A 24,070-nucleotide genomic window follows, 5' to 3' on the forward strand; every position below is an offset into this window, starting at 1 on the left:
CTATAAGTAGAAAAAACGCCTTCATGGCCACTAGTTCCCTTTTCTTCATTTTTATCCACTATAAAAGAGCTATTAAACAGTCCTGAACACCACCACACTACCACAAAGTTAAGAGTCAAACATTCCATTGAAACGAGCTCATAAAACACCATAAAGGCAACCCCTCACCATGAAAACAGGATACTAAAAGTTACTCTTTCCACCTTCGTCCTTTCCTCAACCATTGCCATTGCACGGAACACTCTCCACAAGCAGAATCGAGGTTGGGGTATTTGATGAGGCTTTTCGATCCGGGTCGACGTTCTGTTTAGGATTGTTGCTTGCAAGATTAAAGCTCGTATTCATCGTTAAAGGTTCATTCTTTTCCTTTATAGTTATGTTTTAGCTTTGTATTAGATGTATTTTGACGGATTTTCTCAATAGAGAATTGTTGGTTCAACGTTATTCTGTTCCTCAAATTACCTTCACTGGTTGTTGTTCGTCTTTGTGGGAAAAATAGCTTTTGGGCCTAGTACATCCATAAGGGTGCTAACTAATAAGTCACCCATTAATTAGTCCAACTCTTAACCCTAACACTGTTTATAAATATACGGTGTCGGAAGACGCGTACTAAAACCTTCGACTTAGGGTAAATTCTTTGCATCAGTTAGAGGGATATTTTGGCGACTAGTAAAGGGGATTCATCCGCTTTGCGAGGATTCCTGATGACCTGTGACATGAATCATGATTGCTGCAGATCTGTTTCCGCAAAGGAGAAACCCGTAAATCTTCAAAACTAGTATTTACGTTTCAAATACTAATATCTTATAGTAATCTGAAGTAACCTTTTCTCTGACTTAATTAATGAATCTGTAAGTGCCTATGTAATCTGGTAAAAGATTAAATTATGTGCTAATGTTACTTTTATATTTATGCCATAATATGATTGTGGTTCATTCTTTTTCATTGATGATGATAAGCATGCTGTGTTTTTAATTCATTCTCAAAGTAATTAAAAAAAATTACAAAATATTATCGTGGCTAAGAGAAAAGTGGGTCATGAACTGTTTCGAATAAAGTTTGTTTCTTTATGTCTCATATGGTCATTTTCATTGATGCTTAAATATTTTCTCTTTTATTTGTTCTCAAATGGGTTAAATATTTATGATTTGGATTCTTCTTGTTTGCTTGTTAATTTGATATGAAAAGAGGAAGATTAAGTATTGAAGAAAATTGATTGGAACAGAGGAGTTAATGGCTTATTCCCAGAGAGCATTTATCTAGTCCAAACGTCTAGGAAATCTGTTTGACCCAAAATATATTTCCTTAGAGTTGGTCTTTTCTGGCAGATTCCAAATTCTATATATTTTAATCACTTTTCCTACTAACCTTTTTCTTCTACAGTTATTTCAAGTGGTTTGAGTGAGTTTTTTTGTTTGTTGGTTCTATGTTTGTAGTGATGGTGGTACTTTTGGGTTACTTCGTGAATTTGGAATAATTGGCGTACACTTAATCTAATTAAGGGGAAAAAACATGTATATATATATATATATATATATATATACAGAATTAAAAAAACACAATTGTTTTCAGTTTACGAAGCATAACGGTAGAAAAGTAACAAAACCTATACAAATGCAGTGAAAACCCAATTACACGGTAAAAATATACACCCATGAATCACACAAATAACGCTTCATGATCTTCTTCCCAAAATATCTCCCCCGTGGTTCCCCCCCCCCCCCCCACAAACGATCCATACACAGTGAACTTCTCAATTTTAGTAGATTGAAGTTTCAGATTTTTAGTAGATTCTCAAAGGAACAATTGTCACGATCTAAATTGCAGATTCTACGGGCACCTCCCTTATTGCTATCTGATAGGCGAACCCTTACCAACCAAACCCCTTTGTAAGAAAGCAAATGTAACCAATGATAGTAAATAAAACGAACATTATGGAGACATTCTTTAATTATTTAAAACAACTCAACCTTCCCAAGGATCTAGTCTAGACAGGTACAAGAGCTTCTAAAATTACAGAGAGATAACACAATTAAAAAGACACAGCTTCCGCCTTCGGAATAAGATGTATAGAAGCTGTAGGAAGATATCCACCACTGCAACTAAGGAAACCTTCAAGCAACAACCTGAAACACATCTACACCCAAAAGGATGTAGCAAGGTAGTATCAGTACACCACACGTACTGGTAAGCATCATAGGTCGACTAAGATTAGTTCACGCAACACGATATAAAATCAAACAGAATAAACATATGGGTACAGTCGTAACACCTTTTTACATCCTACCCATACTTAAATAGTTCTGACATAAACATGCTCGTATCCCATTACCATGTCAATGCAACACTAGAAAGTGAGGACCAACAGACAACAACAATTACTTTTAAGACAGACTCTTGGACCATTTTAACCCCGACAATTTATAAGGACAGACCTCAACCTCTCTATCAACCAACATTCAGTGGGACCACTAATCTTGCCTTTTTCCTCTTTACCTTAACATACTCGTAATTTAACGATTAGACTCAATCAACGCATAACCCGCAATGGAGTCCAGACACAAATCACTTATGAAGTATCAAGTAAGAACAAGTAAAGCTATGCATTCAATGATAGCAAATCAACCTACTCCCCAAACACTTAGCCACACTAATGGGGTCAACTCAACCTACCTTTCTTTATTTGTCAACGAATTATGAGGTTACTTGTAAACACACATCTCCACAATCACGAGGAAATCATTTGTAACTTACCAAAATGAACCATGACTATATGTCATCCAATCAGAATCAGCTTTGCCACCATCACAAAATATGAACACACAAGTACAATGCAATCAATGTTAGTATTGTATCCGTACACACATGCTAAATGATAATGTTTTCCTAAATAGCCATGACCTGCAGGAGACCCATGGTGTCCATGTACCACTCGCTCCGGAACTGACCTTGGATCACGAGCCCATTACTAGGACACATCCTCACGCCCTGTCAAATGTGTTTTTTTCATATTTATATATTCTTTCTTGCCTCAATGTATTTCCGTTCCGACAATCAATTAGGATCATGAACAATTAATGCGTCAATCTCAAGAATTCAAGTCTCCATATCACGAGTCATAACAAAACTTAAGAAATCAACCCCCTAACAATGTGGATACTCCACGAAGATACATACGATAAGAATACAAGTCATCACACAACAGCCATACCAAGACTCAGACTCGACTCTTCAATAACATAAATAAGGAATTACTCTGAATCAACAAGAAGGTAAATACTGACGACTTTCGCATGCTCCGTATATAGAATAACGACAACATGAATACCCAATGAGGACACCTACAATTTGGCAACAGGTCGCTCCCACCCATGGTATAGCAAGACTCTATTAGGGCCAACTCGGTATGTGCACATACCCCTACCATGCTAGCCAGATCAAAGACAAAACCATATTCACTACTTTGCTTCCCTTCTTGGGCCTATCAACCATGCATCTGGGTTCACTTATTCACTTAATGGCATGATGCCCACAGAAATCAGCATTTATCTTAGCCTAAACAATATCCAATCGAACTCCGTGTCCGGAGACCTAATCATGTTTTCTCCCGTCAATTCTATAGCATATATATGATTTACTAATCAAAGTCTAACTCAAGTAAACCATAAACTACCTCATTGTTGAGCAGCTATCACGAACGTTCATGGAATATTCACCATCCCGCCTTGAGCCGGGAACCGTGATATAGAATCTTTAAGGAAGATAATGCGAAGGATGTTTAAAGGGCTACTTTTCCCTAGTCATCAAGTGTTTTACTCTGGGAATACCCTAATGACGGCTTAGAAGAGGGGTTTTGTGGACAAAAGGGTTAAATTCCAAAATAAAGTCATTAAACGCGGGTACTGATCGGCATATACCGCTGCAGCGGACTGCTTGTCCGCTCCAGCGGGCTCGCTATAGCGATAGTTCACCTGCTGCGGTGAAGACATCCTCCCCGGGCCCACAACTCTTTAACTCTCATCTAATTCAATTACGATTAAATAACACTTAAAACTCCCCCGTTGACTAAGTTTATGACGATACACTTGGTTTTTGCACGCGGGCTACGAAACACCTAATAACGACTAGATGGGTCGTTACAACAATTTTCACAAAATCATAAACAATAGGTTTATTAAAAATACCCAGATTTCTTCTCCTATTTCTCTTCAATTTTAGTTGAGGATTCGAATGTGATTGAAGAAACGGCTGATTCAACATCGATAAACAATCAAATCATCAATCAAAGGCCATTGAAGTATCAGAAATAATAAACATTTGAGTTAAAAAAAAAAAAGGTATTCTCCCCTATTTTTTCGTTAATATTTGATCGAACAATACAATCTAATTTAGGAGAAGATGAATTCAACATCGATACATAATCTAACCAATTATCAATTATATGCAATTGAAATTTCAGAATTCATAATCATTCAAATTCAAAAATCATATAGATTAAAGCTATTGAATTTTAACAATGGCGGATAGCACATTTCACTCAATTTTTATGCAACACAATGGATTAAAAGCATCAGGTAAATAATTTTGAATTCTGAATACATTATGCATACGAACTGATTAAAAGCATATGATTTGGTTCAGTCAAAAGTTGTCTACAAAGATATGTATGAATAGTGTATGAATGTTGTATAAATATAGATTATGTAGTGTGAAAGTTATTTGGTTCGGTAAAATATTGTCTACAAAAATATATAGGAATAGTGTATGAATGTTGTATAAATGTATATTCTATAGAGTGGTAGTGATTTGATTGAGACAAAAGTTGTGTACAAAAAATTGTATGAATAGTGTATTAAAGTTGTATAAATGTTGTATAACAGGTAGATATGTAGATTTCAAAATTGAAGGAATCCTCTACAACTCAAATCCGAATTGTAGTGGATTTATTTCTGTAATTACTGCTCAATAGAGGTAGATACCACACTGTAAACCTTGGAGATTATATAAATTTTTAGTGATAGATGCACACCAATGATCATACACAACGATACAGGTGTCCGGATTTATTTAGATCAAAAAAAGAAATTTAAGCATTTCTTCAATATGTATCCTTTATGTATGAGAGTGAAGGAAGTGAAATAATCAGCGACCTTTGACTTGAATTTGTTGCGGAAAAATAGATTTACAAGGATAAAGAAACACTTGCAGAAGTTATGATGAAATACACATTTATGACAAAGTTTCTATTTTGGGTGAAAAGATCCAGTGCAAAAAGGTAAGAACAAAGATGACTATTTATTGTAGAAGTTGAATATATATGTATGAAATATGTATGCCAACATATAAAAATATCTTGACATATATGATATAAGTGAATGTATGAATACTTTATGATATATGTATAAAAACTGTATATTTCTTGTGTTTCTGATATTTAGTTATTCATCAATAACTATTATCTTGCCTGCCCCGGTGACAATTGTTCATGGTGTTTAAAGTTGTAAAATTTAAATGAGTTAGGGGCTTTCAATATTAATTAATTCTTTGATGAGCGCACTTGCTTATTAAAGGATATAATTTATTAACAACCTCAAGCAACTTTCAATGTCGTCGATGTTATTATAATGCATAAGTATGAAGATCCAAAAATTGTATATACATACAAGGATATAGCTAAGGACATGAAGAAACACAGTGTAATATTAACCTACATGCAAGCTCAATGAGCAAAGAAAAAGGCAATGATCATGTTACAAGAGAACCTGACTGACTCATACAGTAAAATTCCATGCTACTAATACATTTTGGAGAAGACATATCCGGGATCGGTTACAAGTTTGGCAAAAACACAAGAAGACAGTTTCTTGTATGCCTTTATACCATTGAATGCTTGCATTAGAGGATGAGAGCATTGGAAGCCTATAGTGGTGGTTGATGGTACACATCTCAAAAAATTTTATAAAAAGGACTGTGCTAATAGCCAAAACATAGTTTAGTTTTTTTTATTTTTTATAAAACTTTATAACCGATTGTATAATTTGTGTACATAAACAGGTAGTTTACTTTAGCTGCATACGCTATTGTTGATTATGAAAATGATTCATCTTGCATATGGTTTTTTGAGAGGTTCAAGAATGCTTTTGGTGAAAGGAAAATTATGTGTTTTGTATCAGACAGGCATGAAAGTATACGGAATACGATTGAAGAGGTATACCTTGGGCTGTTTCATTTGTGGAACAATTGAATTAAGAAGTTCCACAGAAACCAAGAGCAGTTAAGGAAATTATTCATCGCAATGGCTAAGGCGTACACGCTTCAAGAGTTTTAATTGAATATAGCTATGCTGTGTTATTTTTCATTTTTTAAACAAGCGACCCTTTAATTAAATGGGAAATAACACATCGCATCTATATAAAACTCTTTATTACCTAAATATATAAATACTTTTATTATTTACAAAATATAAAGATTTGGGCTTGCTCATGCCCCACTTTTTTTGGCTTAATTTGAGGAAGAGAAAATCAGATTTCAATTCAGCCCAATGCTCAATCAGTTAACTCACACTATCTTCTCCATTTATTGAAATTTCTCTCTCTACAGTAGTCTAGGCTTTAATTTTCTCCCCAAATTGGTCCTCTTCATCACGATCTCATGTTCTTCTCGAATCAATTTCATCTTCTTCAACATCATTTTCGTCATTTTGTATTATTAATCCAGGGTTCTTTGTATAGCATCAGTTTGTTGAACCTACATTGTCGTGTTTGGGTCCTTTTTTGTGCGAAAATGAGTAAAAAGGCTTCAATAAATTCTCCTCCGAAAAAAACTTCGATCGTTTCCATTTTTTGAGAATTTCTCTCCACATTACTTTAGGCGTAGGTTTCTCCCCCAAATTGGTCTTCTTCATCATGATATCATCTACTTCTCCAATCAATTTCATCTTCTTCAACACTATTTTCACTATTTTGTACTATTAATCAAGGGTTTTTTTTTTGTATGGCATCAGTTTTTCGAACCTAAATTGTTGTGTTTGGGATCCTTGTTTTTGTGCAAAAAAATGAGTAAACAAACTTCGATTAATTCTCCACAAAAAATCCTAGAGTACTGTAGAGAGAGAAATTTGCAAAAAAAGACGAAGATCGTGTGGGTTAACTGACCGAGATTTGAGCTATCTTAAAATCTTATTTTCCCTTCCTTAAATTAAGACCAAAAACGTGGACCATGAGTCAAGCCCGAATCGATTATGTTTTGTAAAATATAGTTACGTTTTATAAATAAGGAAAAGTGTCTATTTATTTTGTAATAAAGAATCTTATATAGGTATATTGTGTTATTTTCTCTTAATTAAAGGGATGCATGTTTAAAAAAGGAAAAATAACACAGTAGACGTAAATTCAATCAAAACTCTTCAAGCCTGTTTGCCTTAGCCATTGCAAAGAATAATTTTCTTAGATGTTATTGGTTTCTGTGGCATTTTTAATTAAATTGTTCCACAAATGAGGCAGCCTGAGGTATGACACTACAGTCGCGTTCCATATACTTTCATGTCTGTCTGATGCAAAGCACATATTATCCTTTTCACAAAAAGCATCCTTGAACCGCTCAAAGAACCATATCCAAGATGAATCATTTCGAAATCAACAATAGCGTATGCAAGCGGCATATTACCTGAATCTATAAAAAAAATTATACGCAAATTATGCAATCAGTTCTAAACTTTAGAAAGGAAAACAAACTAACCTCTCGGATCCGATGCATAGTCCATTAGCATAGTCCCTTTATAAGTTACTTTAAGATATGTTCCGTCAACCACCACTACAGGTCTGCAATACTCTCATCCTCCAATACAAGCATCAAATTCGATAAAGGCATACAAGAAAAGGTCTTCATGTGTTTTTTTCAAACTTACAATCGATTCCAGATATGTATTCTCCAAAATGTATATGTAGCACGGATTTTTACTGTATGAGTCGGTCAGGTCCTCTCGCAACATGATCATTGCCTTTTCCATAGCACTATAAGCTTGCATGTAGATCAATGTTACACCATGTTGTTTCCTCATGTCCTTAGCTCTATCCTTCGGTGTGTATATTGTTTTTGGATCTTCATACTTATCCATTATAATAACATCGACGAAATTGAAAGTTGCTTGACATTGTGAATAAATTCTATCGTTTAACGAGCATGTGTGCTCATCAAAGAATTTCCTAATATTGAAAAGCCTTGACTCATTTAGACTAGACGACTTTAAACACCATGAACAGTTGTCACCGGGGCATACAGATAGTAGCCACTAATTGTTACACCTCGGAAAATTTTCCGTTGATGCACAGTGAATAGGCTAATAAAGAGCACAAAGTATATGATGTCTCGATAAGTAAGAAATAGCATTTGATGACCTTAAGTAAGATTTCAAAGACATTCGACGGTAGACGAGAAGGATTGCCAAGAGAAGGCAAAGCTTACGATAAGTATCAGAAAGAATTTATGAGTAACGAGTTAATGGTGACTTAATGATATTTTGGAGAAGAGTTATAACGTCCCTTAGATTGGTATTGAGGTGTTAGACAAGTGCCAAGAAGGTTCCATATGGATTGGAGATCACACGAGTCGACGAGAGCAAGATCGGAACCACTTGGCATTATACGGCCGGACATGCGGCCGTATAAATCATACGGACCGTATGTCCAGCCGTAGGTTCAGCCCGAGAATGGCATACCTCTCTCGGACCAAATATACGGTCCGGACATACGGCCGTGAAAATTATACGGACCGTATGTTGGTCCGTATATTCTGATCGGGACAGATTTGTGTATTTAATAAGGGTTCAAGTTTTATTTCATTTCATTCCCTTTTCACTCCCCTTCTCTCTAAAACATCTCTCCACATTTCTCCCACAATTTTTCAAGAGAATTAGTGTTCAACTTCATCAAACCAAGTGAATCAAGTAGAAGAAACCCATTAAAGTTCATCCAAAGCAAGAATCCAAGTGAAGGAAAAACTAGGGTTTTGCTCAAGTGGGGTATTTGCACCCGAGGTTCAATCCTACACCTTCTAAGGTAAGTTTTATGATGTTTCCATGTTGTTTAAAGTATTTGGAAGTTGAAACACTTGGATTGCAAAAGAATATAAGAAATGGGTCATGAATGTGCAATAATGCCACTTTTGAATAGATGCTTAGAATGAGTTATGATTCTTAGTATATTATGAATATGATCATGTATAAACGGTATTAAGAGTATGGAATCGACATTGTATGTGAATAAACGTATTATCGAGATATGCCTATGGTTATGGATGAATTGAAGAGAATTGTGAAGTAAGAGTAATGTAGTTGATTAAAGACTATTGTTATGATATTGTGAACGTTATTATTGATGTTGGGAGTTGATATGTAATACGAGAGAAGTCATATAAATAAAGGAGATGTTGTCCGATTTTCTCTAGAATTAGTCATGAATGCTAAGCTATCTATTATCTAATGTGAGTATGCACTTCAATGAAGGTAGAACGTGAACGTTGAAGAAGAACGTACAAGTGCTAGAATAGTTGCACGGAAAGGTATGTGAGGCTAACCCTTCTTTCATAAGGCATGGTTCTTTGACCAAATGTTTATCTTCCTATGAGTTCACGATACTCCCCAATGATCCTGTCTCTAGAAGCTATTAAGCTTATGATGCTCAAATGATACGATTGTATTAAGTTCCTTATATAACGAGTAATACTCTAAGGATTGAAGGTAATAAATAACGATAGTAAAAAGGCTAAAGATAGATATAATGAATATGTATGTATGCCCATGAGAGGCTATTGTGAACACCGAGCTTATATGGCTGGGTAGAGTATAGTAAGTATGTATATATGTATGTCTATATGACGACGCGCGCACACCACTGCAGTTGGGTACGAACAACCCTGAGCCTTGGTAGGGCCAGGCACTGAGCCTTGGTAGGGCCAGGTACGTGAAACACCGAATCCTCGTGGTCGAGTACGCTATATAAATGCTATGTATATGACATCCATATGAGTACGATTATGCTATGTATATGACATCTATATGAGTACGATTATGCTATGTATATGACATATATATGAGTACGATTATGCTATGTATGTGACATCAACGAGAGTACGAATATGTTAAGGCCATGTAAGTGCCAAGTAAGGGCTATGAATATGCAATGTATGTGATATGAGCATGGGTACGAAAGGAGATATGAATACGAATATGAAAATAGATACGAAAGGTAAATGAGCAAGGATACGAATGTATGTACGCGAGTACGCAATAGAAATGGAACGTCCCTATGGGAAAGCGAGGTAAGTGCTATAATGATGATGCCTTTATCTCCCATCTCATGTTATTTTATATGTTATCCATTATGCTTCCATATTGATGTTGATCATGCTTTACATACTCAGTACATTCTTCGTAATGACGTCCTTTTGTTTGTGGGCGTTGCGTCATGCCCGAAGGTGGCCAGGGAGGCAGATTTGATCCATAGTTGTATTATCTCAGGGACTACATAGCGGAGCTCCATTTCATTCGGAGTTGCAGCTTTTGGTATAGATTCTTTTGTGTAAATATTCATGGGCAAGGCGGGGTCCTGTCCCGCCCATATGCTATGATATGATGTACCCTTCTTAGAGGCTCGTAGACATTGTGTATATGGTTAGATATGCTCGGCCTTGTCGGCCTATATTTTGGGATGTTGTTTTGATCGCCTCGCCGGCGCATGTACATTTATATGGGCATAGATGTTATCAATGATGTAGATATGTTGTTGCTCAATGAGATTAAAATGATGAATAAAAAGCATGATATAATTACGTGGCTCACCTAGAATGTGATGTATAAGTATGTTAAGGGGTGCCCGGGTGGGCTAGCACCGGGTGCTCGTCACGGCCCTCAGGTTGGGTCGTGACAAAAGTGGTATCAGAGCAGTTCAGTCCTAGGGTGTGTCTACGAGCCGTGTCTAGTAGAGTCTTGGTTATGGGTGTGTTGCGCGCCACACTTATAAACAAGAAGCTGCGGACATTTTAGGAATAAATGACCTTCTTTCTTCATAAGAAATCGTGCGATAGAGCTATGATGTAAGAACTTCTTGTTACTTAACCATGTGTTGTGTATTTCAGAAATGCTTGTAAAGAGAAAGGCTTCAGCGACCCAAAAGGGCAAGACGGTGGCAGAAAAGCGGGGAAAAGAGCACCGCCACCGGTAGTAGAGGAAAGTGAGTCCCAAAGTGCGGCTCAATCACAGTCTTCCCGATCAGTGCCTATATTAGAGGAGCGTGAGGGAGCCTCAGCCCCAGCTCCAGCACCTCCGGCTCCTCCACCGGATGCTTCAGGCCAAGATGTAAAAGTGGCCATTAATTTGCTGACTCAATTGGTTGCGGCCCAGACTCAGAGGCCAAGTTCAGGGCGAGGTGATAGGGCTGTTAGTGCAAGAGCCCGTGATTTTATTAGTTTGAACCCTCCGAAATTCTTTGGATCAAAGCCGGATGAGGACCCTCAAAATTTCATTGATGGTATGTTGAGGACGCTTCGGTTGATACATGCTTCGGATATCGAATCGGTGGAGCTAGCGTCCTATAGATTGAGGGATGTTGCGGTATGTTGGTACATGGTTTGGATGGCTTCACGAGGAGCCAATGCACCTCCTCCGGTATGGCAAGAGTTTGTAGATGCATTTCTTCGACATTATTTGCCCCCAGAAGTTCGGTGAGCTAGAGCCGAAAAGTTCTTGAATTTGAGACAAGGGAGCATGAGTGCTCTAGAGTATAGTCTCCGCTTCAATTCCTTGGCTAGGTATGCTTCGGCCATGGTAGCGGATATGGGTGATCGAGTACACAGGTTTGTGAAAGGCCTAGGGCCACACTTGATGGATAGATGTTTGACTGCGTCCCTTCAGGACAATATGGATATTGCACGCATCCAAGCCCATGCTCAAAATTTAGAAGAAAGCTTGCAACAACAAAGAAGTGAGCATGATAAAGGGCATAGCAAGAGGGCTAGATCTTCGGGTCCAATGAATGAGTATAGAGGTGGGCACAGACAGCAGTCTTCTAGACATTCGGGCTATTCTATGACTAGTGCGCCTCCACGGTATTCAGGCCAGAGATTTGATAGATCTACTCATCCCGGCCGAGTCAGAGCTTTTCGGGATCTCAGTTTAGAGGTGATTCGGGTCAGGCGAGGCCACCCGTACCACGATGCTCCCAGTGTGGGAAGTTACATTAGGGTCAGTGCAGATTGGGTTCAGAGGGTTGCTATTCATATGGTCGGCCAGGCCATATTATGCGAGATTTCCCCTCGCCTTGGTGGCGGAGGGGACCCGGCCTTCGGGGTCGATAGCCGGATCTTCGACATCTATACGCCCTATGGGGCCGAGGTTCACACGTGCCGGTCGGCGTGGTAGAGGCAGGGGGAGAGCCCCCCAGTTCTAGCGGTCCTCAGCACCGTATTTATGCTTTGGCTGGACGCCAAGATCTTGAGTCTTCTCTTGATGTTGTCACAAGTATATTATCGGTACTTTCTCATGATGTATATGCTTTGATAGATCCTGGCTCCACCTTGTCATATGTTACTCCGTATATTGCGGGTCGGTTTAGAATCAAACCGGAGTCAATTAAGCCTTTTGAGGTGTCTACACCCGTCGGTGAATCGGTAATAGCTAGTCGAGTATATAGAAATTGTGTAATTGTGATTTGTGATCGCCGTACTATGATTGACTTGCATGAGTTAAAAATGGTGGACTTTGATGTTATTATGGGCATGGATTGGTTGGCTTCTTGCTACGCCAATGTCGATTGTAGAATGAAAATGGTTCGCTTCCAATTTCCGGGAGAACCAGTTTTAGAATGGAAAGGGAATACGGCGTCACCAAAGGGTAGGTTTATTTCCTATCTAAAGGCAAGGAAAATGATTACAAAAGGTTGCATATATCATCTAGTGCGAGTTCAAGATGTAGAAGCTGAACCGCCGACTTTTCAGTCAGTTCCCGTAGTGAATGAATTTTCGGATGTGTTCCCGGAAGAGCTCCTAGGCCTTCCTCCCGAGCGGGAGATTGATTTTGCTATTGATGTATTGCCAGACACTAAGCCTATATCTATTCCTCCTTATAGAATGGCTCCCACACTGAAGGAGTTGAAGGAGCAATTGAAAGACTTGCTCGAGAAAGGCTTTATTAGGCCTAGTTCATCCCCCTGGGGAGCACCCGTATTGTTTGTCCGAAAGAAAGATGGCTCTTTGAGAATGTGCATTGACTATCGGCAATTGAATAAGGTGACGATTAAGAATAAGTATCCTCTTCCAAGGATTGATGACTTATTTGATCAATTACAAGGTGCCAAATGGTTTTCCAAGATAGATTTGAGATCCGGGTATCACCAAGTGAGAGTTAGGGAGAAAGATATCCCTAAGACAGCTTTCAGAACAAGATATGGGCATTTTGAGTTCCGGGTAATGTCATTTGGGCTAACTAATGCACCGGCGGTGTTTATGGATTTAATGAATGATGTGTTCAGGCCCTTTCTAGACTTGTTCGTGATTGTGTTCATCGACGATATTTTGGTGTATTCTAGATCCGAGACAGAACATGCGGATCATTTGCGTGCTGTCCTCAGAATTTATCAGACTCGAGAATTGTTTGCAAAATTTTCTAAATATGAGTTCTGGTTGAACTCAGTGGCATTTCTTGGGCACATTGTTTCAGCCGATGGTATTCGGGTAGATAGCCAAAAGATTGAGGCCGTAAAGACTTGTCCAAGGCCTACAACTCCTACGGAGGTACGTAGCTTTCTGGGCTTAGCAGGTTATTACAGAAGATTTGTTGGAGGTTTTTCTTCTATTTCTGCACCACTTACAAGGCTGACCCAGAAAACAGCAAAGTTTCAATGGACGGATGCTTGTGAACGTAGTTTCCAAGAGCTAAAGGACAGATTGACTTCTGCACCAGTCTTGACACTTCCAGAGGGATTGGAAGGTTATGTTGTTTATTGCGATGCTTCAGGCGTGGGGTTAGGCTGTGTATTGATGCAACATGGTAAGGTGATTGCGTATGCTTCAAGGCAGTTGCGGAAACATGAAAAGAATTATCCAACCCATGATCTTGAATTGGCTGCAGTGATTCATGCATTAAAGATATGGAGACACTATTTGTATGGTGTTCATGTAGATATTTATACGAGATCATAAGAGCCTTCATATATCTTCAAGCAAAAGAGTTGAATTTGCGGCAGCGACGATGGTTGGAATTGCTAAAAGATTATGATGTTGATATTCTATATCACCCCGGAAAAGCAAATATTCTAGCTGACGCTCTTAGCCGCAGATCTATGGGAAGTTTATGTAATGTACAATCAGAGAAAAGAGAAATAACTCGTGAGCTCCAGCAGTTAACTAGCCTAGGAGTTCGAGTAGTGGACTCAGGTAGCAGGGGAACTACCATTCATGATTTAGCAATTTCGTCGCTAGTAGTGGAAGTGAAAGAGTGACAATACAAAGATCCCATGCTAGTGCAGTACAGAGATACACTCCCTCGGAAGAGGAGTCATCATTTGAGATTACGGGAGACGGGGTTCTCCGATGTCGAGGTAGATTGTGTGTTCCTAATGTGGCGGTCTACGCCACCAAATATTGAGAGAAGCTCATTGTTCCCGTTATTCTATCCATCCCGGAGCAACGAAAATATATAATGATCTTAAATCCACGTATTGGTGGAATGGGATGAAGAAAGATATAGCAAAATTTGTAGCTCAATGTCCCAATTGTCAACAAGTGAAAATCGAGCACCAAAAGCCGGGCGGATTGATGCAAGCTATAGAAATCTCAACTTGAAATGGGAAGTGATTAACATGGACTTTATTACGAGTTTACCCCCGTTCTCGACGTAAGTATGATTCCATATGGGTGATTGTGGATAGACTCACCAAGTCAGCTCATTTCTTACCAGTCAGAACGACATATGTAGCAGAAGAATATGCAAAGCTCTATGTTAAAGAGATAGTGCGACTTCATGGTGTTCCAGTATCTATTATCTCCGATAGAGGTACTCGGTTTACGGCTAATTTACGGAAGTCCTTCCAAGAGGGCTTAGGGACTCAAGTGAGCCTTAGCACGGCATTTCATCCACAGACTGATGGATAAGCTGAACGTACCATCCAGACTCTCGAGGATATGTTCGAGCATGTATGATAGATTTTGGAGGAAATTGGGATGATCATTTGCCACTCATTGAATTTGCTTATAATAATAGCTATCATTCTAGCATTCAAATGGCACCGTATGAAGCTTTATATGGGCGAAAGTGTAGATCCCCGATTGGGTGGTTTGAAACAGGAGAGGCTAAATTGATAGGGCCAGACTTGGTCCAACAAGCCATAGAAAAAGTCAAGCTTATACAAGATCGATTGTTAGCGGCCCAAAGTCGTCAAAAGTCCTATGCGGATAATCGTCGAAGAGACCTAGAGTTCCAAGTTAAAGATTGGGTATTCTTGAAGGTGTCCCCAATGAAAGGCGTCATGAGATTTGGTAAAAAGGGAAAACTTAGTCCCCGGTATATTGGGCCTTATGAGGTTGTGCGCAAAGTGAGCAAAGTAGCTTACGAATTAGATCTACCTCCTGATTTGGAGTCAGTCCATCCAGTTTTTCATGTCTCAATGCTTCGTAAATGTGTTGGAGATCCTACTAGGATCGTCCCAGTAAACGATGTTCAAGTGACAGAAAAGTTGGCCTATGATGAAAAACCCATTGCCATATTAGATAGGCAAGTACGGAGGCTTAAAAACAAAGAAGTGGCCTCGGTTAAAGTTTTGTGGAGAAATAATAATCGAGAAGAAATGACATGGGAAGCGGAAGAAAGCATGAAATCCAAATATCCGCACCTATTTCAGCCCCTAGAAGAGGGCCAAGATGAGACGTCAAAATCATAAGGTATGTATGCTTTCCTTTTATGTATTTGGGTCGTGTGTGGCCAAATTATATTGCTATTATGTTGTGGCCCTGTGAGGCATTGATATTATGGGTTGTTGTGATAGGATATTAGTGCCATATTATGGGGCAAACTCTGGCGAAATTTTTGTAGAATTCCCGAGTGCTTAACATTCGAGGACAAATGTTCTTAAGGGGGGAAGAATGTTACACCTCGGAAAATTTTTCGTTGACGCACAGTGAATAGGCTAATAAAGATCATGAAATATATGATGTCTCGATAAGTAATAAATAGCATTTGATGACCTTAAGTAAGATTTCAAAGACATTCGACGTTAGACGAGAAGGATTGCCAAGAGAAGGCAAAGCTTACGATAAGTATCGAAAAGAATTTATGAGTAACGAGTTAATGGTGACTTAAAGATATTTTGGAGAAGAGTTATAACGTCCCTTAGATTGGTATTGAGGTGTTAGACAAGTGCCAAGAAGGTTCCATATGGATTGGAGATCACACGAGTCGACGAGAGCAAGATCGGAACCACTGGGCATTATACGGCCAGACATACTGGCCGTATAAATCATACGGACCGTATGTCCAGCCGTAGGTTCAGCCCAGAATGGCATACCTCTCTGGACCAAATATACGGTCCAGACATACGGCCCGTGAAAATTATACGGACCGTATGTTGGTCCGTATATTCTGATCGGGACAAATTTGTGTATTTAATAAGGGTTCAAGTTTTATTTCATTTCATTTCCTTTTGACTCCCCTTTTCTCTAAAACATCTCTCCACATTTATCCCACAAGTTTTCAAGAGAATTAGTGTTCAACTTCATCAAACCAAGTGAATCAAGTATAAGAAACCCATTAAAGTTCATCCAAAGCAAGAATCCAAGTGAAGGAAAAACTAGGGTTTTGCTCAAGTGGGGTATTTGCACCCAAGGTTAATTCCTACACCTTCTAAGGTAAGTTTTATGATGTTTCCGTGTTGTTTAAAGTATTTGGAAGTTGAAACACTTGGATTGCAAAAGAATATAAGAAATGGGTCATGAATGTGCAATAATGCCACTTTTGAATAGATGCTTGGAATGAGTTATGATTCTGGTATATTATGAATATGATCATGTTATAAATGATATTAAGAGTATGGAATCGACATTGTATGTGAATAAATGTATTGTCGAGATATGCCTATGGTTATGGATGAATTGAAGAGAATTGTGAAGTAAGAGTAATGTAGTTGATTAAAGACTATTGTGATAATATTTTGAACGTTATTATTGATGTTGGGAGTTGATATGTAATACGAGGGAAGTCGTATAAATAAAGGAGATGCTGTCCGATTTTTCTCTAGATTAGTCATGAATGCAAAGCTATCTATTATCTAATGTGAGTATAACTTCAATGAAGGTAGAACGTGAGCGTTGAAGAAGAACGTACAAGTGCTAGAATAGTTGCACGGAAAGGTATGTGAGGCTAACCCTTCTTTCATAAGGCATGGTTCTTTGACCAAATGTTTATCTTCTCCGCGAGTTCACGATACTCCCCAATGATCCCAGCTCTAGAAGCTATTAAGCTTATGATGCTCAAATGATACGATTGTATTAAGTTCCTTATATAACTAGTAATACTCTAAGGATTGAAGGTAATAAATGACGATAGTAAAAAGGCTAAAGATAGATATAATGAATATATGTATGTGCCCATGAGAGGCTATTGCGAACACCGAGTTTATATGGCCGGGTAGGTATATATATATATATATATATATATATATGTATATATATATATATATACGCGCGCACACCACCGGCAGCCGGGTACGAACAACCCCGAGCCTTGGTAGGGCTGTGCACCGAGCCTTGGTAGGGCTGTGTACGTGAAACACCGAATCCTCGTGGTCGGGTACGCTATATAAATGCTATGTATATGACATCCATATGAGTATATGTATATAACATCTATATGAGTACGATTATGCTACGTATATAACATCTATATGAGTACGATTATGCTATGTATGTGACATCAATGAGAGTACGAATATGTTAAGGCCATATAAGTGCCAAGTAAGGGCTATGAATATGCAATGTATGTGATATGAGCATGGGTACGAAAAGAGATATGAATACGAATATGAAAATAGATACGAAAGGTAAATGAGCAAGGATACGAATGTATGTACGCGAGTACGCAATAGAAATGGAACGTCCCTATGGGAAGCAGGTAAGTGCTATAATGATGATGCCTTTATCTCCCATCTCGTGTTATTTCATATGTTATCCATTATGCTTCCATATTGATGCTGATCATGCTTTACATACTCAGTACATTCTTCGTACCGCGTCCTTTTTTTGTGACGCCGCGTCATGCCCGCGTGGCCGGGGAGGCCGATTTGATCCATAGATGTATTATCTCGGGACTACATAGCGGAGCTCCATTTCATTCGGAGCTACGCAACGTTGGTATAGATTCTTTTGTGTAAATATTCATGGGCAAGGCGGGGGTCTGTCCCGCCCATATGCTTATGATATGATGTACCTTCTTAGAGGCTCGTAGACATTGTGTATATGGTTAGATATGCTCGGCCTTGTCGGCCTATATTTTGGGATGTTGTTTTGATCGCCTCGCCGGCGCATGTGCATTTATATGGGCATAGATGTTATCAATGATGTAGATATGTTGTTGCTCAATGAGATTAAAATGATGAATAAAAAGCATGATATAATTACGTAGCTCACCTAGAATATGATGTATAAGTATGTTAAGGGGTGCCCGGGTGGGCTAGCACCGGGTGCTCGTCGCGGCCCTCAGGTTGGGTCGTGACACTAATAAACAAGTAAATATCAGAAATACATGAAATTACAGTATTTATGCATATATCATACAATATTCATGTATTTCCTATATCATATATGTCAAGTTTTTAATCCACTGGAATAACATGTTTCATACATATTTTATTCAACACTACTACAATAAATAGTCATCTTTGTTTGTACCTTTTTGCACCATACCTTTTCACCCGAAATTGCAACTGCTTCATAAATGTGTATTGCATCATAACTTCAGCAAGCATTTCTTTATCCTCGTAAACCTATTTTTCTGCTACAAATTCATGTCGAGAATCGCGTATTATTTGAGTTCCTTCACTCTCCAAGACCTCAACATCTCCGCTTAGAGCCATGCTAATCAGTTGAATCATATTTCCCGTATATAAAGATTGAATATCCCAACCGCTCTATATTTTACTCAAACTAATTTTACCATCATGATGGCATTCAATTGCCTCCATTTTTCTATTCTTCAGTAAGATACATAAAGGAAACCTACTGAAGAAATTCTTATATTCCCTTTTTAATCTAAATATACCCTAACGCCCATATCGTTGTGTATGATCATTGATGGGCATCTATCACTAAGAATGTATTTGATATCCAAGGTTTGGAGTGTGGTATCTATCCCTAGTTGAGCATAAATTACAGAATTCAATAACTATAATTTGAATTTGAGTCGTAGAGGATTCTTTCAATTTTGAAATCTACATATCTACCTGTTATGCAACATTTATACAACTTTAATACACCATTCATACATATTTTTATACACAACTTTTGTCAAAACTAAATCACTTCCACACTTCAAAATATACATTTATACAACTTTCATACACTATTTCTACTTATTTTTCTAGACAACTTTTGACCAAACCAAATCAGTTCCACACTACTCAAAAAGCTATATTTATACAACATTCATACAACTTTCATAAACTATTTATACATATTTTTGTACACAACTTTTGGCCAAAGAAAATAATATTCTTTTAATCAGATTGTAAGCATGATGTATTCAGAATTTAAATATATTTACCTGATGAGTTCCATCTTCCACTGTGTTGTATAAAAATTGAATGAATTATTATCAACCATTGTTAAACTTCAATAGCTTCAATCCATATCATTTTTGAATTTTAATGATTATAATTGAAATTCAAAGTTCGTGGTAAGGTTGGAAAGCACTCTACCAGTACAACAAACATTAATAAAATGAGAAAATTTTGAACAATTTAAGAACAGATCAAAGAAGGAAGTAAATCAACAATTTAAGAATAGATCAAAAAAGGAAGTAAATCAACATTCTTAAGCTCTCATAAGCATAATGTATCCAAAAAAATTAATTTAAACAAGATATAAGTTGATAAAGAGACCATGGTAAAATCCCAAGACTCGGGGGGTGCTTAACACCTTCCCCCGGTCAACAGGATTCCTTACTCTAACTTTTATTTGCGCAGACCAAATGTCATGACCCAAATTCACGGGTCATGATGGCACTTACACTATCCCACAGGCAGAAAACAAGCCCCGAATTATCAAATCATTTACGAGGTAAAGCGGAAGAGTTAAATACATTCGTAACATTATCTAACAGTTTCAATATAAATATATAAAGTGCGGAATATAACTTAGTCAAAATACAACCCAAAACCTGGTTTAACTCGTACAAGAGCATCTAATAGAAACAACAAAACTTAGATAATATAGAAATAGAAAGTTGTCTCGGAAGGAAAAGGGACAAAATAACATAACGAGAGAATCCAGGGCTGCGGGTCCAGCTGTAGCTCACCCTAGAATATGGAATAAGACAACCTCGGGATTAGCCACGAGGCCTAAAACTGGAACACGAGTCTGTATCTGCACCAAAAAGTCCAGAAAGTGTAGTACAAGTACAAAACCACAAGTACTCCGTAGGAATCATAGGCCAACAATGAAAGAAACACGCATAAAGTATATAAAGATTGAAAACAAAAACCTAATTAAACAATAAAGCTAGAATCCCTTTAGTCTTAACCATTTAGTCAAGCTTCATCCAATCCAACAAGTAATCATGTAATCACATAGGAAATGAAAAGAATCAAATGAATGAATGAATATACCTAGACACATGCTATAGGTCATATATTATAGTCATGACCCATGGGGGACTCGCGAGGTCCATATACCTGTTAACTCCATCTGACATTTACCCACGGACTTTGTGAGAACCATATCATATCATAACATATCATGTCTTATCAACTATTGTCACGACCCAAACTGCAGGGTCGTGATGAGCACCTGGCCTTACTTGCCGAGTACCACTAGACATACAAACATAACATAATCATAAGCATAGGTGGGCCACTAGGGCTGCCATGAGATAACCTGCTGACTCATAGAAGTAATAGACTGAAATAAAACAACTCTGAGAGGACATAGCTGCATAACAAGCTGGACATACTGGACGGGCCGACAAGGCTTTCATGTACATCTGTGCCATAGTACATAAGCTGACAATGCCTATACAGCATCTGATTGTACATAACTGTCTACAAGCTTTTACTGGAGTACATGACGTAACGTGGTCGGTATAGGGCCCCGCCTTACCCATACATATGCATATATATAATCATACTAACTCACAAGGCAACTGTAGAACAAGTGGAGTGCAGCAACACTGTTTGCTGAGTTGGTATCCTACTGAGTGGGCCGTTAACCTGTATCTCAAGACCTGCAGATATGAAACGCAGATCCCCACAGGCAAAAGGGGCGTTAGTACGAATAATGTATCGAGTACATAAGGCATGAGGAACAATATAATAAAAACATGAAAGTAATATGAGATAGAAAAGAGTCAATCTGTGCATTTGAATGCCTTTGAGGGCATATCACATGCATGCTTTCCTTTAAAACATATATATATAAGCCACACTGTGGAGCTGCATCATCATCATTAAGCCACTTTATGGGGCTATAATCATCATACCGTACCCAACTGCAGTGGTGTGCACAATAGGTGCCAGACCCGGCCGACTATAGCGCGGCTCGGTGTCATGTGTGTGTGTGTGTGTGTGTATGTGTGTGTGTGTGAATGATAAGAAGACAACCTGAATCTATCGTAGTAACGTAGGGTCGTTGCACCTCCGATTAACATTTTGGAGCTAACATCGTCAATATAAATTATTTTGAAGAATCAACAATCATAAGGAAAGATCAATATCATCATAAAGAGGTCAAGAACATAAGCTTCTAGCATATCATAGAGTACGGTCGTTATGAATATTCGTTCGTTTACGTTCGTTTCATTCTGGTCATGCCAAAAGAAGAAAGAGAACAGCCTTAACATACCTTTGCCGCTTATGTTAAACACTCAAAGTACGCCCTCCAATGTTCGTCAATCTATAACAAGGAAACAAGAACCATCACGCCATAAAATACTTTCTAACCAATTCTCAAGCTAGTAGGTGACTATCTAAATTCGAGGTAGTATTTGTCCTATATTATTCACTTCCATCAAAACTCAAATCAGTTCCAAAACAACAAGAACACCATAACAATATATATTCTAGCCACCATAACCAAACAAACCAAAGTTAGTCCATAAGCTCCTTTCAAAACAGCCTACGGCACAATCACTTATCCTTCACTTCTACTTCAAATTTTGTATATATTCCATTCATCAATTCTTCTCATAACAACACATCCATGTGTAGCAATAACCACCATGGCATAATCAAGTTATAGTCTTCAATTTCCAGCTACAACAATTCATAAACCAAGCTTCTAAAACAGTCCACAAGAACAATAACATTTCAGGTCTATTTCAAGTGGTATCTCACATTCCTTTACTCAATTAACAACCAATATCAATTTAACTTTAACTCAATCAAGAACATAATAAACTTACCTTGGAAAGAAACTTCAACTTGAAACTCTAGTTGGAATCAGTCCACAACAGCCCTTAAACAATCCCACAACACCATAGAAGTGTTTCTTCTTGCTTCCCTTGAACTTTTGATGAAGAAATATGGTAAGATCTTGTTGCAATCCTTTGAAACCCTTGGAGAACCTTTATGAGGGTGTGGGAGAAGTGTGAGAACTGATTTGGGGGCGAAAATGATGAGAAATGGGCTGTCTATACCCTTTGAAGCCCTCAAAGGTCAGCCACCGCCATAGTGGGTCCCAAAAGGGGCTGTCTACGCAGTCTTGCGAAAACGCGAATATCTCTCTACTTCGACGTCAAATTGATGAAAGATTTAATGCGTTGGAAACTAAACTCGTAGACCTTCAATTTGATGGGTGGACCACTCTATAACTCCAAGTATATTGGGAGAAACGCTCCTTGACATTAGACCCAAATTTCAGCAAAATTATGAACGTAACTTGCGATAACTTTCGCCGACTTTTATTTTACAACTTGCTTGACTTAAAATTTTAACATACGAATATAAGATAATTCAAGTTAATTAAAACGCAACCTCCTTATCATATTAAGCACTCTTAGTTTAACCCTCAGCGTATGGGCTATAACATCTTTGATTCGTTTACCCACGAAACCTTATGGCACTTGATTAACATTTGTTTAATACTATCCTTAGCCTTGTAGGGGTTTCATGACTCCTTCGAGATCATATTAGTTAACTTATAATATGAATGACGCGAAAATTTTCAAGGTATAACATTCTCCCCACTGTTAGAGTGTACGTAAATCCTATAGTCCGTATCTGATTCTCCCATAGCTTGTCCAAACTTTCCCTATAATGTTTACCATTCAAATTCGCTCGCACATCAAATTTCCATTTGATCTTATAATATCAGTCTCGTCAGACCATTGAATCAGTTCGAAGTCAACTTCAAAATCCTGAATCATTATTTATTGCATAGTCGTCCTATATACGCTGCTGTTGAGATCCATAATATTTTTGTTACAATCATCCTCATAATTTCTCGACTTAGAACTTCCCCTGATTCTCGTAACGTGTCTCTTTGTTCCCAATATAATCGACAAAGCTCAGTGGGGATTCCTTATACATGTATTTCTAATGTCCCAATTTTTTTTCGCTTATCCTTTCTTAGGTTCATTTCTCGAAATTCACCTTTTTGATTCCTCCTCATCTGTTCTCTCATTTTATGGGTTCAGTTCATGTTTTACCGTTGATACTAATGTCATTATATCGAAGTTTCTTCTCTTAATGAGTTCGATTAATCCCATCGTTATTCGTTTCGATTTCGAATTATCTCTAACGTATCCGTACGCCTGTCGATCCAGCTTACATAGGCTTATATCTTAATATAAATAACCTAACCTCCCCTTATGTCCATA

The sequence above is a fragment of the Lycium ferocissimum genome, chromosome 10 (assembly GCF_029784015.1).
Source record: "Lycium ferocissimum isolate CSIRO_LF1 chromosome 10, AGI_CSIRO_Lferr_CH_V1, whole genome shotgun sequence".
NCBI lineage: Eukaryota > Viridiplantae > Streptophyta > Magnoliopsida > Solanales > Solanaceae > Lycium > Lycium ferocissimum.